This window comes from Vulpes lagopus, chromosome 5, assembly GCF_018345385.1.
Source record: "Vulpes lagopus strain Blue_001 chromosome 5, ASM1834538v1, whole genome shotgun sequence".
NCBI lineage: Eukaryota > Metazoa > Chordata > Mammalia > Carnivora > Canidae > Vulpes > Vulpes lagopus.
In genome coordinates, this window is record NC_054828.1 from 129228757 (window position 1) to 129244905 (window position 16149).

Sequence of the window (16149 nt, forward strand, 5' to 3'; positions counted from 1 at the left end):
AGCCAGCTTACCTGGTAAACTCTGAAAACTCAAAGTCTGAGATTAAGAGCAAAGACAGATCCTGGAGGGATTCAGAAAGAACACCGTTGGGCACCTGGGTCTCCCAGTGGTTGAGCATCTGCCTTCAGCTCAGGTCGTGACCCCGGGTCCTGGGATCTAGTCCCTCATCCGGCTCCTCGCAGGGAGCCTGCTTCTCCCTCTGCCTGTGTCTCTGCCTCTCTCTCTGTGGTCTCTCATGAATAAATAAATAAAATCTTTAAAAAAAAAAAAAAAAGACCACTGTCGAATCACCATCAATGAATTTAAAGAGAGCATGGATGGTCTAGCTGAGCTGGTGGCCAGATCTCTGAATGGAAGAAGGCCTGGACGATATCCCCAGGCTCCCCACGCCTCCATCTCCACCCCTAGAGACGCAGCTCTAGGCTCCAGAAGTCCACATTCAACCCCAATACCAGCTCTTAACATCCATGATTTCATGATCCTTAGTTTAGAGGCCGGCCTCCACATCCTGTCCTACAACGGAACAAGAATCTTCTGCAGACCAGGCACTTTGGATTTATTCTCTAGTCTACTGGAAGCTTTTTTGATTCCTTTATTTAAAAAGTATTGCAAAATGCCTTCTCCAGGCTAGCACCCTCTTCAAAGATTATGAAATATGACTTTTTCCCCATCTTGAAATAATTTACATACAAAACATCCTGTTTCTTGTTAATCTTCACATTCACTTACTCATCCGGTGAAGAAATCACAGAATGCTCTCCGTTCCAATCTTTCAAAACCCTACGCTGCGTTTGATTTTCCTGCTTAGGGACGGGGAGGGCGCGGTGATAAGGTTCTGTTCTCTGGTGTTCACGTCAGCTTATACCATGGTGTTGCACTTGCACTGGACAAAGAGGATCCAGAACAAAAGGGCACAGTACTGTGTGGACACCTTGTGTGGCCATCCCTTCTGGGGACAGATGCCCAAAGCCCACTAGCACCCCCCCTCCCCTACACACCAACCCTGCCCATTCGTGGTCTCCACAGTGGTAGTCCTAAACTCTGCAGGTAACTCGTTAGATTTCAATATATACGGCCCCTCCCACAGCTGGGCACGGTTACCACCGGGGCTCAAGGGATCTTCAGGTGCCCGTGCAGCACCCGTTCAGGATAATTTTGAACATTAAGTACATACCTGAGAACAGATGGTGTATATGAAAATGAAACGATTTTTTGGCACCTCTTCCACATATATGCCAAAATCATGTGGAAGAGGTGCAAAGAATAATAATAATAATAAAGTGCAAAAATAATAATAAAATAACAGCTCGTTTTAGTGATCGGCCAACAGTTTCATCACTGGATCTTCCTACCAAAGAAAAGCTTGGGAAACCACCTCATCCCTAAGAAAACGAATTACCAAGACATTAATCATCAATCACTCAAGGCCCAACTTCTGGGAAGTGCATCAAAACTGTGCACTAAGGCTGAAGACATGTTTTTTGTTTTTTTTGAAGACATGTCTTAATTGCACTCATTACTTTTTCTCTGAGAGGCACCTTGTTTAAACCAACATATTCAGAAAGAATTTGAAAAAATATAAATTTTAATGCACCTTTCAGTTTAATGTACCTTCCACTACGCACTTACCAATGCACGATTTTATTACAACAATGCTTCAATTGCAGGCCTGTGCATATTTAAGTTGTTCTAATAACTTAAGAGACAAAGGCCCTTTCACTGCCAAACTGATCAGCCAATCAGACTTCCTTGCTATCCCCTTATTATTAAATTCAAAAACATGGGCTGGTACTTTTTAAGACACTAGAAATCAATTATGGAACACACTCATAAAATCAATTATTAAAACCAGTAAAGTCAGAATGAAAATGAGATTGAGGTAATTGAGTTATGTTATCCGTTTTATAATAAATTACAATGACCCGATGCTAATGGTTTTCCTCATTGATATTTAATCAAGCAATGTTACAGGTAGCTAGGATCATCAGTTATTTATGCAACTCTAAGTACAAGGGAAGGCACGCGATTTCTTTGCTAACTGTGCAGGCATGTGTCTACGAAGCTCTGGTGTTAGGCTTTTAGGAATAACAAAAAAAAAAAGTAGGATGTTTTTAAAATCATGGGGAGGGATTTCCCTTAATTTTGTTAGGTCACATGATCAAACTTTTGCTTTTCAACTCTTCTGGCAGCCTCCAATCTTCTCTTAGTATTGGAAGCACAACAGCTTGCAATGCATCCATCCAGGACACATTTTTTTTAAAAAAAAAAATCCTATCACTACCTTTCACAAATGTTAATGGTTCCCCACCAGCCCCAGGATAGACGCTAACTCCGGGTGTTCAGGCTCTGGCCCACAGTGGCTCCTGACACCTCTGTCCTCCCCCACTGTCCCCGTCCCAGTCCCCAGGGCAACTTCCCAGGCTCAGCAGCCACTCCTCATCGCCTCCGTTCTGGGACTGGGACTGGAGTTCCACGTGGTCAGCTCGTGAACATCAGTCAAAGGAAAACAGTAACGCTGAGACGCCTCCCCTTTCTGCACCCCCCATCCCCCGCCCCCCCAGGCCCCAGCACATGGCCTTGCACGGACGGATGCTCCCCAAGCCCGGATGCCGCTGACCGTCCAGAGAGGCCTGTGCTCCCAGGAACGCGCCCAGTCTCCCTCTCGCCCCTCCAGCCCCCGCGCCCGGCAGGTGGAAACCCAGAGCGCCCCTCAGGTCATGCCCAGGCCGCACGCCGCCGCCTGCGGAGCCCGCAGAGCAGCAGGGATACCAGAGCCGCCCAAGCTCTCAAACAAACGAGGAGAAGAGAACAAAAATAAATACAAAGAAAGGGCAACGCGACGGAGCTAAGTGGAAAATGCGGTCGCTAGGACTGATTTGCACAGAGCTTCCAGCCACAGCAGCTCACAACAGCATCTTTAACTTGCCATTTACTAAAAATACTGCTCGTTGAACCCCCTCGGCTGCTCTGGAACCGACGGCACAGGCAGGAGCAGGCTACTGGGGTTTTGGGTTCTCGTTAGTGTTTTGAACGCCCTCTGCCCTCTGCCCTCTGCCCTCTGCCCTCTGCCCTGACGCTTCACCGGCCCGGGCTGAGCAGAGGCACGCGGTCAGTGCCAGCCCTTCCCCGGTCACGGCCAAGGCCCCGGGCGGGGGGGCGGGGGAGCGGCTGGGGGGGCTCTCGGCCCAGGACACCTTTTCCCACCAATGACACTCTCCACTGGACGGAAAAAACCAACCAGAATTATCTTTCAGATTTAGCTACTTCAATCACAGAAGTGTGAATCGGGGGAGGTTTAGATCCCATGAAGACTGTTTCTCTTTATAAATCCCAAACATTTAAAAATATCTCTGCTTGTGCTGGAATGTCATTTTCTGGCATTCTGGCCTCTTCAACATGAATTTTTTGTGACTGTGAAGCCATTTCCCAGCTCTCGGAATTTGCTGGAGACAGAGACTCCCGAACAGAACGTCCTGGGAGGTGCGCGTGGGCAGGAAGAAAGGCCGGTTGCACGCGGCCTCGCGGCGCCTCTTCTCCAGGGAGCGGTGCCGGCTCCCGCACACCTGAGCACACGCTCTGGGCCTCTGCGCCAGTACGTGCACTGCGCAAGTAGATGCAGTAACCCTCAAGTGTTAAGGTTAAGGTTAAAAAACAAAAGGTGAGCACACACATAGTTTCCAAGGCATGTGAAGAAGGGGAGGGGGAGCTGCAAATGTCAACGTCCACGTTTCCTCTTTCCTTTCTGTGGCGAGGAGGGCCTGCACACCTCCGCACACCTCCCTCTGCCTCAGCAAAGCAATGTGCTGGGAGCAGGACACTCCCAGCATCACTCCAGGGGCCTCGTGGCTGCTCGGGTTTGCAGTTTGGGGTTCTGCAGGACGGCTCAAGCAGCCCCTCTGAAGTCCAACAGCAGAAGCCAGGCTGAGTAACGAGGAGCCAGGGCCTGCAGAAGCCCCCCGACCCAGGGTCCCTGCGTGACTGCAGCCCAGCACCTGTGTCCCTTAACCACTCAGGACCCCTGACCGGACAGTGCTGACCCTCCTCAGCACCTCCTCCACCCATCTCCATCCAGCCCAGGCTCTTCCTCGCTACCCCCTGCATCACCGCCTGCAGATCCGTCCGCCCAGGGCCACCTGCCTCCTGCATACACCCGGTCACCTCAGGCCACCCTCTCACTCTGCACCCCATCCCCATCTCTGCTCAGCCAAACAAGAATTCAATTCTTGACCTACTGGGTGCCTTCGAGTCCCTAGCGGAGCTGTCTAAAGAAACACACGATCATACTGATGTGACCATTTGTGCTAAAGGGCTCTTCACGCCTCCCCCTGTCTCCCAAAATGTGCAACCCCTCCTCCACCGCAGCACTCTCAGCTGGCCACCCTGTCTCCCATTTCACAAAGAAAATATAAGCAATCAGAAGAAGCCTGCTGAGTGAGCGGCACGCCTGGGCACCCACGAATCTCACCGGCCTATCCCCCACCCCACACACTTACCTGCCTGCCTCCTCAAGCAGGTATGCGTGTACACAGATGCACCTCTCACCGGCTCGAGAAACGATTGCCACAACCCCCCGCCCTGCATTATCAATTTTTCACTCTCTACTGACTCACTGCCACCAGCATGCAAGTGTGATGCTAATGCTTCCCGCTGAAAATTAAGTCTCTTGGCCTTCGTTACCCAGCAGACACCACCCCATATTCTGCTCCCTTGGCAGCAAAGCTTCTCAAAACAGTTGTCAACAATCTGTTTCTCCAACCCCTCCCCTCCATCCGTCCCTCTGAACCCACTCCAACGGCGCTTTTCTGTTGCCACAGTCACCAGACCCCCGTGTCTTTTTACTCTTCTCACCAGAGCCACCAAGGACCCGCACGGCGCTGACCCAAGAGGACTCTCAGTGCTCATCCCACCTGGACCATCAGCTTGTAAGCCCCTGGCTCCTAAATGACTTCATGAGGCTTCCCAGATGCCACCCGCTCGGTCTCCCTGTACATCTCTGGCTGTTCCTGCCTGGTCTCCTTTGCTGTCTCCTCCTCTTCTTAGGGCTACTAATGTCCCAGGGCCCCGGCCTCAAAACCCTCCTTTCCCTGGGATCTCATCTGATCTTCTTCCTCTAAAGGCCGTCCACAGGCCCAAGGCTCCCATTAAACTCCAGCTCAGATCACAGGCCTCAGCAGGAGGATCTATATACCTCCGTCACTCCACATCTCTTAGACTCCCTCAAAGTGCTCAAAACTCAATTCTAATCCCTCTCTGTACCCCAACTCTACCTGCGGACTTGCCCTTCTCACGGGTGACGACTCTGTCTACTTACACCAGCTAAAATCCTTGATGTACCTACAGACTTGTCCCTTCCTATCACCACCCCACACCCATAGGACGTCTCAAGGACTCTGTCGTCAAAATGTATCCCGATGTGACCACTTTTCACTACTTCCACGGCCACCAGTGGAGCAAGCCACCATTATGTCTTCTCTGAATTACTATAATGGATTTCTCTATGGGCCTCTAAATGGTCTCCTTGGCTATCCTCATCCCCCACCCCCTACATGCTGTATCAACACAGAGGCCAGAACGAGCCTGTTAAAATGGAATGCAGATCCTGTCCCTTCTCTGCTTAGTACCCGGCACTGCCTTCCCATCATCCAATCTAGAATTCCCCAACAGCCTGCAGATAGACCTGCTCAGATCCCTGCTACCTCCTGACCACCTGGTTCCCCTCCAGCCGCCCTGCCTCCTTGGTGTTTCTCCAACACGCCCGTGGACCTCTGCACCTTCCTTTCCTTTTAACTACAATGCTCTCGTCCCAGACGCTAAGTGGTTAGTTAGCACAACTCCTTAAATCCCTGTTCAAACGTCAACTTCTTACTGACGCCTTCCTGACCACTCCCTTTAAAACTGTCACCTGCCCCACCCTCCTAAACTTGGTCTACTTTTCCTTTCCTCCACAATATTCATGCCTTGTCATGAAACATGTAATTTCCTTCTTCACGCTGTCAGCTGCCTGTGGCCTCTGTGCCCGTCCCCACCCCCATCCTCCACTCACACCACCACTAAACCATGGAAGCAGGGGTTTGTGTCTGCTCTGTTCACTGTGTGTCCTGAGTTAGAGCAGCACCCGGCGGGAACCTGGGTGGCTCGGTCGGTGGCTCAGCTGCCCTATGCTCAGGTCGTGATCTCGGGGTCCTGGGATCAAGCTCCACGTCAGGCTCCCTGCTTCTCCCTCTGCCTCTGCCCCTCCTCCATGTGCTCTGTCTCCCTCTCTCTCTCACTCTCTCTCTCCTCTAGGTCTCAAATAAATGAATAAAATCTTAAAAAATAAATAAATAAATAAAACGGCATCTGGCACAACGCAGGAGCACAGCCCTTAGGTTCTCGATGAATTAATGAATCAGTGAGACCCTGCATACATCTTCTAGACCTGTTTCCTGATGTACAACATGACACTAGCAATATCAACCCCACAGCTTGCTATAAGCAGTAAATGAGGACCTGTGTGGAAATCTTCATAAAATATTAATTACTATAACAGCTTAACATAATATGTCAAGAATCATCCTTAAAATTAATTCAGAAGTATACTCGGTAACTGCTTAACATGATGTAGCTCAAGAGGTAGAGGAAAATCCACCCAGGCAGTGGGATAGTCTTCCCACTGGCTGAGATTCTACTAAGTCCTAAACGAAAGTTTTCAAGCCTTCATTTTCCAAATTCAAAATTACCTCCGAGAAGTCCTGAGGGGAGGAGAGGAACTGTCTTCTGGTCAAATCCTGGTGTCCTGATGGGCTTTTGTGCATTCAGCTCGTTCCTCTCTTCATGACAGGCCGTCCATAAGGAGCCGTGGGACAGGGTCCTGGGCACTGGGGTCCCTCTAGACCTGGGGATCGGGAGCGTAGCAGACCCCGTAGGGTGCTCGGCACCTGGGAAACGTGAGGAGAGCACAGCTCAGACGGCAGGTTGCAGGAGGAGGAAGCGAGGACCACCGTGCTGACCTCCAATCACCCCAGAACTGACCTTTCAAATCTCCGGGCCAGGAGGGAAGGCTCTTGATATGATTACTAAAAATTGTATCAGATCAAATATTTGGGAAGTATCTGAGTTCACTGGAGAGGTTTGTGGGAAAAACCAAATTCCACCAGTTAACAGATAAACCAATCCACACAGATCATTCTCAGAAGGTGTTCCCTTCTGTCCTCCCCCAGTCACAGTCATCAGATTTCTCCCAATTGGATTCTTCTAGGGACAGATTCGGGTCCACTGACAAGCTTAAAAATAAGTCAAGACTATGTTAATTGTAATCCCTAAGGTAGCCCCGCTAAGAAAATCATTCAAATATATATTAAAAAATAAACAACTGAATTACCATTGTCCACTGGAAACTACTTAGCATAAAAGTAGGTACAACAGAGGAATAAAGGAACAGAAACGACACAGGACTCATGGGAAACAAGCAGCAAAGCAGTAGGCATAATTTCTACCTTATCGGTAATTATATAAAATGGTCTAAACACTCCAATCAAAGGGAAGAAATGGGTAGAATGGATTTTTTAAAATATGCTGTTAGAAGAGACCTGTTTTAGAACAGTATCAAAAAGAATACGATATTTACAAATAAATTTAACAAAAGATGTGCAAGACCTGTACAGGGGAAACTACCAGAACATCAGTTTAAGAATCCAAAGACCTAAATAAACAGACATTCTGCGCACACGGGTTGGAAGATACGTTGTTAGGATAGCAACTTGATCCTCGGGTTCAATGTAATGTCCCTTCAAATCCCAGTTTCTCCTTTTTCTTGTTGTTTGGAAATTGACAAGCTGATTCTGAAATTCAGGTAGAAACCTAAGAGACGGGCAGCCCGTGGCGCAGTGGTTTAGCACCGCCTGCAGCCCAGGGCGTGATCCTGGAGACCGTGGATCGAGTCCCACGTCAGGCTCTCTGCATGGAGCCTGCTTCTCCTTCTGCCTGTGTCTCTGCCTCTCTCTCTCTCTCTCTCTGCATCATCTCTATAAATAAAAAAAAGAAAAAAAAGAAAAAAAAAGAAAGAAAGAAACCTAAGAGACTTCGAAGAGCCACAAGAACAATGAAAAAGAAATGCAAAATTGGAGGAGTCATGCTCCCTGATGTCAAAAAGAAGAAAAGAAGAAGAAGAAGAAGAAGAAGAAGAAGAAGAAGAAGAAGAAGCTGCTATAGTAATCAAGATGGTGTGGCACTATGAGATCCCACCTCACACCAGTGAGAATGGGGAAAATTAACAAAGCAGGAAGCCACAAATGTTGGAGAGGATGCGGAGAAAAGGGAACCCTCTTACACTGTTGGTGGGAATGTGAACTGGTGCAGCCACTCTGGAAAACTGTGTGGAGGTTCCTCGAAGAGTCAAAAATAGACCTGCCCTACGACCCAGCAATTGCACTGTTGGGGATTTACCCCAAAGATACAGATGCAATGAAACGCCGGGACACCTGCACCCCGATGTTTATAGCAGCAATGTCCACAATAGCCAAACTGTGGAAGGAGCCTCGGTGTCCATCGAAAGATGAATGGATAGAGAAGATGTGGTTTATGTATACAATGGAATATTACTCAGCCATTAGAAACGACAAATACCCACCATTTGCTTCGACGTGGATGGAACTGGAGGGTATTATGATGAGTGAAGTAAGTCAATCGGAGAAGGACAAACATTATATGGTCTCATTCATTTGGGAAATATAAAAAACAGTGAAAGGGAATAAAGGGGAAAGGAGAGAAAATGAGTGGGAAATATCAAAGAGGGAGACAGCACATAAGAGACCCCTAACTCTTGGAAATGAACAAGGGGTGGTGGAAAGGGAGGTGGGCGGGGGTTGGGATGACTGGGTGATGGGTACTGAGGGGGGCACTTGATGGGATGAGCCCTGGGTGTTATGCTATATGTTGGCAAATTGAACTCCAAGAAAAAATAAATAAATAAATTCTTTAAAAAAAAAAAAAAAAAAGATGGTGTGGCACTGGCCTAAGGACAGACCTACAGATCACTGGGTTAGAATGGACCAGTCCAGAAATAAACCCAGACATTAATGGGTAATTGACTGTCGACAAGAATGTCGTGACGTTTTAAAGGGTAAGTGACAGTGTTTTCAGCAAATACACACCAAGAATAGTCACAAGACAGACCTTATACCTTTCTTTTTTTTTTTTTAAGATTTTATTTATTCATGAGAGACACAGAGAGAGAGAAAGGCAAAGACAGAAGCAGGCTCCCCGCAAGGAACCCGATGTGGGACTCGATCCAGGATCCCGGGATCAGGGCCCGAGCCAAAGGCAGACACTCAACCCGCTGAGCCATCCAGGTGTCCCGACCTTATACCTTTCACAATAGGTCAGACCTCAGCGTAAGAGCTAAAATTATGCAACACTTAAGAGAAAAATATAGGAGTAAATCTTTGTGACCTTAGATTAGGTACCAGTTTCTTAGATATGTCACTAAAAGCACAAACAATAAAAAAAATAATAAAATTTAAAATTTCGTATGTCTGGGGATCCCTGGGTGGCCTGGCGGTTTAGCACCTGCCTTCGGCCCAGGGCGTGATCCTGGGGTCCCGGGAACGAGTCCCGCATCAGGCTCCCTGCATGGAGCCTATTTCTCCCTCTGCCTGTGTCTCTGCCTCTCTCTCTCTCTCTCTCTCTCTCTCTATCTCTCATGAATAAATAAATAAAATCTTTTAAAAAATAATAGTAAGATAAAATAAAATTTTGTGTGGCCAAAAACACCACCAGCAAAGTAAAAAACAACCCACAGAAGAGAAAATACATACAAAACCTACACCCAAAGGGACCTCGTATCTATCTAGATGATATAAAGAACCCACACAGCTCAATAGTAAAAAGACAAATAACCCAAGTCAAAAGTGGGCAAAAGTCGGAATAGACATTTCTTCAAAAAAGATATTCAAATGTCCACTAATCACATAAAAGCATCTGACATTCGATTAACACAAATTCTGTATGTTAGGTGCATTACATAGTGTAATCTTATAAAGTACCATAGAGAAAAGGAAATGCTGTTAAAATCCTGAGGAAGAGAAAATACACTCACAGAACTGCATATATTTATTGAGAAAAAATCTGCGTATAAGTGGACCGTGCAGTTCAAACCTATGTTGTCTGAGGGTCAGTTATACTCTAAAATAGTGAATTGTACCTCGATGAAACTATTATTAAAAAAGAAACATCAGAAAACCTGGGTGGCTCAATTGGTGGAACGTGTGGTTCTTGGTTTTGGGATTATGAGTTCAAGCCCCACGTTGGGTGTAAAGATTGCTTAAACAAATAAACTTAAAAAAGAGAGAGAGAGAGAGAGAGAAACATCACTGGAAAAAATTTTCTAAAAAGTAAGGCAAGATAGCCCCTGAATTTCCTAAACTCTTCTCAAGCACAGCGTCTGCTCGGGACATAACACCAATATTTGAACTTGACTTATTTTTAGGCGTATGGTCAGGGAGCAAAGAACAAAATCAATTCCGTTTTTCTCGTCCCTTCAAAGAGGGGCGGGCATCAGAGAGCAGCAGATGCTTAAATCTGATAGGCATGAGATACGACCCAGTGGCTAAACCCGCAGCTATTCCTTCCTCGCTTTGCCTCACAGGGCAGGCGTTCCCACACGCGGCCTGGGCCAGGGAACTCCCCTGCACTGCTCAGGACCGGGGTCCTGGGTGCAAAGCCTTCCACGTTAGGGCTGAGACTTGCACCTGCCCCAGATCCGCTGGCTCTTGCACACAGCAAGCCTCTTCACCTGCGGAAAGCAGCACCTCCTCGGTCCTGAACGCATCCAGACACGGCCTCCAGAAAACCTGGTCACAATTTTGCAAATCTATTCTCTGCCTTTACTTGGCAATAAATTCACACCCTTCCAACAAAACACAACAGAATACAGTCTCTCTTACAACCTGCGTCTGCCACTTTTCCCAGGTAAGAAGATCCGGTGGATAGAATTATCATCTTCAGCAGGAAGGAAAAGCTCTCTGCTCAGCTGGAGCTCAGGCAACGGGAGATTTTTCTAGCTGCCTTTTAACAAGAGTTATAAAGGGAGGCTGCATGCAGAGCTCTCGACCCAGAGGGTGTGCCTTGAGCCCCTGTGGCTTTCAGGTTGTTGGCAGGTTGCAAAACCCCCTGACCTCACTTCCCCGGAGCCCCACTGGCAGGGAGCTGGCCTGCACCTGCACTGCCCCAGCGCAACAACCAGGCAGCAGTGATAGTGCTGCAGCACTGCCCACGGTGGCTTGTCTGTCCACGCGGAGTGCGGGCCGTGGCAGCCTCCAGCCGCCGCTCACTTACCCGGTGGCGAGCTCTGCTCTTCGCAATGCCCTGTCTACAAGGCTGCAGGGAGTGCGAGTGGTCGGTCCCTGTCCTGACATTTCCCCACAAGCCCTGCTATTGTTAGCGCACAGTGCCGCAGAGCACCAGGAATGCACATGTCGTGGTGGAGCCGAAACACCAATGGTAAATATTCCGCTATCAACCTTTTTTTTCACTCCTACCATCTGCTGAGATACTGGGTAGGAGTGCTACAAAAATGGATGGAATGTGGGGCGCCTGGCTGGCTCAGAGAAGCGGGAGACTCTTGATATGCTTCCTCTTTGATCTTAGGGTCCTGAGTTCAAGCCCCATGCTAGGGGTAGAGATCACCAAAAAAAAAAAAAGGATGGGATGTGGGGCTCCTGGGTGGCTCAATCAGTTAAGCACCTGACTCGTAATTTCGGTTCAGGTCATGCTCTCCAGGTCCTAAGACTGAGCCTCCCATCAGGCTCTGCGCTCAGATGGGAGTCTGCTTGACATTCTCTCTTTCCCTCTGCCCTCACCCTTTAAAATAAAAAAATAAAATCATTTTTTTTTTTTAAATGGGTGGGATATGGCCTTGCTCTCAAGGAGTTCACACGTTGTACAAATCTTCATATCCACACATTACCCTTTAAGTGCCCAAGGAAAAAACTACTTTTAGTAGTTTCTGTCACTTGAGGTAGCCTATCATTTGAAGTAAATATGATATACTAAAGCATGGGATGAATCTTCTCATCTCATGAGTATGCCCCTGTGGTAATTTCAATTTCATTTCAATATAATTTCATGAATTCACTCCTTTATATGAACATAGGCAGTACATCAAATTATGAGCAGAAGACTTGGTTATTTGGGATAACCTGAAAAAGCCAATCTGGTACAAAAACATGCATTGCAGAAGTTATTCCACTCATTTATTCCTTTCACCAACTGTATATCTGCCAATACATAAATGGGTCCTATTGAAGAGCTACATGTAAGGGTATTCCTTGTTAAATTAATTCACCAAAAAACAGCTGGAATCACTAAAAAAATAGGACTAGGGATAAGCAGCCAAAACCTTTAGAAGTTGTTATATATACACTCAGGTATTATATACACACATATATACACTCAGATATTATATACACACATGTATATATATTCATATTATACATATACACTCAGGTATTATATGTATATACATAGACTCAGATGTCACATATATACATGTATACACTCAGGTATTATACACACGCATATATACATCCACTCAGACATTATATATATACACATACATACACTCATAAACCTCAGGGCTGCTGGACCCTGCTGAGGGAGCACTGTGGTCAGAAACAGGGAGGCAAGGGGCCAGGATGAGCATCCCCCAGCCCCACGGAGCAGCTCATGGGCTAGCATACAGTAGCAGAAAACTGTGTTTTAGCTAAAGCTGGGTTTTGCCAGGTAACCATGGAAGGAAAGGCAGTGAGAACGTAAGGGGGCAGTGAACACCGAAAAGGAAACAGGGCTGATGGTCCAGTGGGGACAAATGTTTCTGAAGACCCAGTACAAAAAAAACTAGAGGGAGGATGGTGATCAGAGTGGGTGCTGGATGTCCAGATGTCACAATCACGAGGTATTCCTCCAGAAATAGGCAGGAGACATCAGATGGAAGACAAGATGATTGGAAAGCAGGTCTAGGGAGAAACAGGATTCCAGTTTCAGAATGATTTCCTGTGTAGATAGACAAATGGCAAAAGCAGTGGATATACTGGTAAAATCCTCAGGGGGCATAGAGGAGGGATGGGGGGAGGGCATAGGTCAGAAGACTCAAACAAGAGGGAAAGAGGGATGGGAGGCTGATGCGCATGTCTCAAAGGAGCAAGGGATGTTTAGGGAAGAAGAGAAGCAGTGATCTAGAAGCAGCAAGGAGGAGAAAGAGGTATCAACCCCACAGTGACAGATATGATGGCAGACTCAGTGGCAAGTGCAACACAGGCAAGAGCATAGACGCTGCACAAGAGCTGTGCTCATGCAAGAGAGGACAGGAGATCCCTGGTCTGTGGTCAGAACCGGTCGGGGCAGCCTGAGTCCATCCAGAGCAGAGCTCCTGCATGCACCCTTCTCCCCCTCGGCATCTTCTACATGATACTTTAAATACTTCTTTGCGTTGTCTCCAAATGATTGGGGAAAGACCGGTGCTTCATTAACTAGCACTGGGACAAAGGCTACAACTGGGAAAAAATCAGGCTTGTTTCCTAACAATGCCTAAAGGTAAAACTACAACCTGTTACCAAAAAAAAAAAAAAAAAAAAAAAAAAAAAAAAAAAAAAAAAGCCTAAATTATTTATAACCCAGAAGCAGGGCAGACCTTCCAAAGCAAACTTCAAAACTAAGTAAGAAAAAAGATGCCATCAGATCAACAATGATTAAAAATTCAACATTGCTGTTCAAGAACTCAATATTGTTGTATTGTTGAGTGTGGTGTAATAGAAACTTTCATTTACTTTTTAGGAGTATAATAATGGGTGTCATTTATAAAATTATTTGGAAATAGTTCCCAATATAAAACATGCAGGGGGGCCTGACTGGCTCAGTCAGTTAACGCATCTGACTGGATTTTGGCTCAGGTCATTATCTCAGAGTCATGGATCAAGCCCCACATGGGGCTCTGCTCTGGGTATGGAGCCCTCTGCCTGTCCCCCCACTCGCTTGCTCTCTCTCTCAAATAAATGAATCTTTAAAGGTACATATATAAAACACATGTACACCTTTGACCCACATGTGCCACCCTGAGTATTTACTCTACAGATAGACTGTCAAAAATATTTCCTACATATGTAAAAACATATTCTTGGTAGCATTCTTTGTAAGAGCCACACTAGAAAGCCACTGAAATGTCCATCAAGAGGGACAATGTGAATAAATACTGTAGTGTTATCCATGCAAGTCAAGAATGAGCTGAACCTGGAGGGGCTGGTATGAAGAAATGTCTACAACACAATGGCAAATAAAAAGACATAACACAAAACAATTTATACAACAACCCAATTTGGAAACATAAATTTAAGTAAGACACTCACACATAATTTTTCTAGAAGAATGTAGAAAAAGGAAAAACCTGTTGATAATCAATTTAGACTAAAGGGAATTTTACTTTCCATTTTATTCCTAATGGATTTTTTTAACTTCTGCATTTATAACTCTCAGTTTTTAGAGCTAAAGATTTTTTTTTGAGTCAGAGATTTTTGTTTTTAAGATTTTGTTTATTCACAAGAGACACACAGAGAGAGAGAGAGAGAGAGAGACAGAGGCAGAGGCAGAGGCAGAGGGAGAAGCAGGCTCCACGCAGGAAGCCCAATGTGGGACTTGATCCCAGGACTGCGGGATCACATCCTGAACTGAAGGCAGATGCTCAACTGCTGAGACACCCAGGTGCTCCATTGAGCTAAAGATCTTTGATGAGAAAAAAATTATTATTTTTGTTTGGCCTCATGAAAAATCACAGTAAGTACAACATATCGCAACTCTGCATTAAAATCCCACAAAAAGGCCCCCCTGCTTTGCATTCCTAAATCCGCAATGCAAATCCTTGGTGTAGGGCCTGCTCTGACATCTCCACAGGGATTAGTTAATGGAAGCTCCTCCTTCTCCTAGTCTTTCTCTCCTCTCCACAATGAATGCACTTTTAGACGTGGTGCCAACTAGTCATCAGCACAGAACTGTGCTCACGAAACCCCCCACTTACCTATAACTCCTTACACACAGACACAAAGTAATCCAAAGGCAATCCTGCTTCTCCCCAGTCTTTCCATTTCCAAGTTGACAATTTCTTTTAGCTGCTGCCCAACATGCAAGTTACTATTCCCCAAATCAACATAGTTCTATGTATTTCAGCTGGAACAGCCAAGATAAGTGGAGATTTTCGCATATGCGATTTGTTTGACTTTAATATGAATAGAGGTCTTGTCCTGCTTCAAGAAAGCCATCTCTGTCTACAGGCATTGTACACTAATGGTCATGCACGCTGGGGGACAGAAGGCCCCACAGGCATCCCTTTAGAGCTGTCCTGCAGTTAGTTATTCCACATTTGTCTTCTCTGGGGGAAAATAAAATACCTTCTCCAGTAATGAAGACATTTGTGAAATTAGCTATGGAACAAATTCATTGGCTCATTGACTATCAATTAATTAAGAGAGTTGTTTTTTTAAAAATTCTCTTGTGATAAAAGGCATTTGGCGAATTCCACCATCATTCCTGATTCTGAGAAATGACTCATAAAAATGAAGCTGATTTTTAGCTTTAAACCTGCTCACACAAAGAGCTGACTGATTTACCCAACTGGATACTGAATTAGGCACAAAATAAGAAGCTTGTTATAGTAGAGGGATGACCGAAGGGGGAAAAAAATTAGAATGGTGAGATAAAACATACACCAACTTTAAAGAACTTAGTAATAGTTCCTTTGACTATGCAGTTTGAAAAGGAAGAAGGTAGATTTTATGTGCCAATAAGGAAAAAAAAAACCCATCTCCAGATTAAGTAGCAAAAAGCAATATGCAGTATTTCCCATTTAAAAAGGGAGGTGAGGGGGCTGGGACACAAGTACTTGAAAGAAACTGATTGGCAGCTAAATGCCTGGGGCAGGAGAAAGAATTGATTTGCACTATAAGAGTTTTTGCACTGCTAGATTTTTGAATTTTTAATGTACTATATATTTTTTATTGAAGTGAAATTCACATAACATAAAATTAACCATTTTAAAGTGAACGATTCAGTGGCATTTACTACGTTCACAATGTTGTGCAATCAGCACTTCCAGTTCCAAAATACTTCCATCACCCCAAAATAAAA

General features: G+C 45.8%; 1 protein-coding gene across 4 annotated transcripts in view; it reads right to left on the reverse strand.

Moving 5' to 3' along the window:
* Positions 1-16149, reverse strand: part of RNF144A (ring finger protein 144A) — a 118656-nt gene that overhangs the window by 83872 nt on the left and 18635 nt on the right. For all 4 annotated transcript variants that reach the window (XM_041755241.1, XM_041755240.1, XM_041755242.1 and 1 more), the window contains one exon: positions 6720-6917. The gene's annotated coding sequence lies outside the window, so the exon portion shown is untranslated. The remainder of the gene's footprint in view (positions 1-6719; positions 6918-16149) is intronic.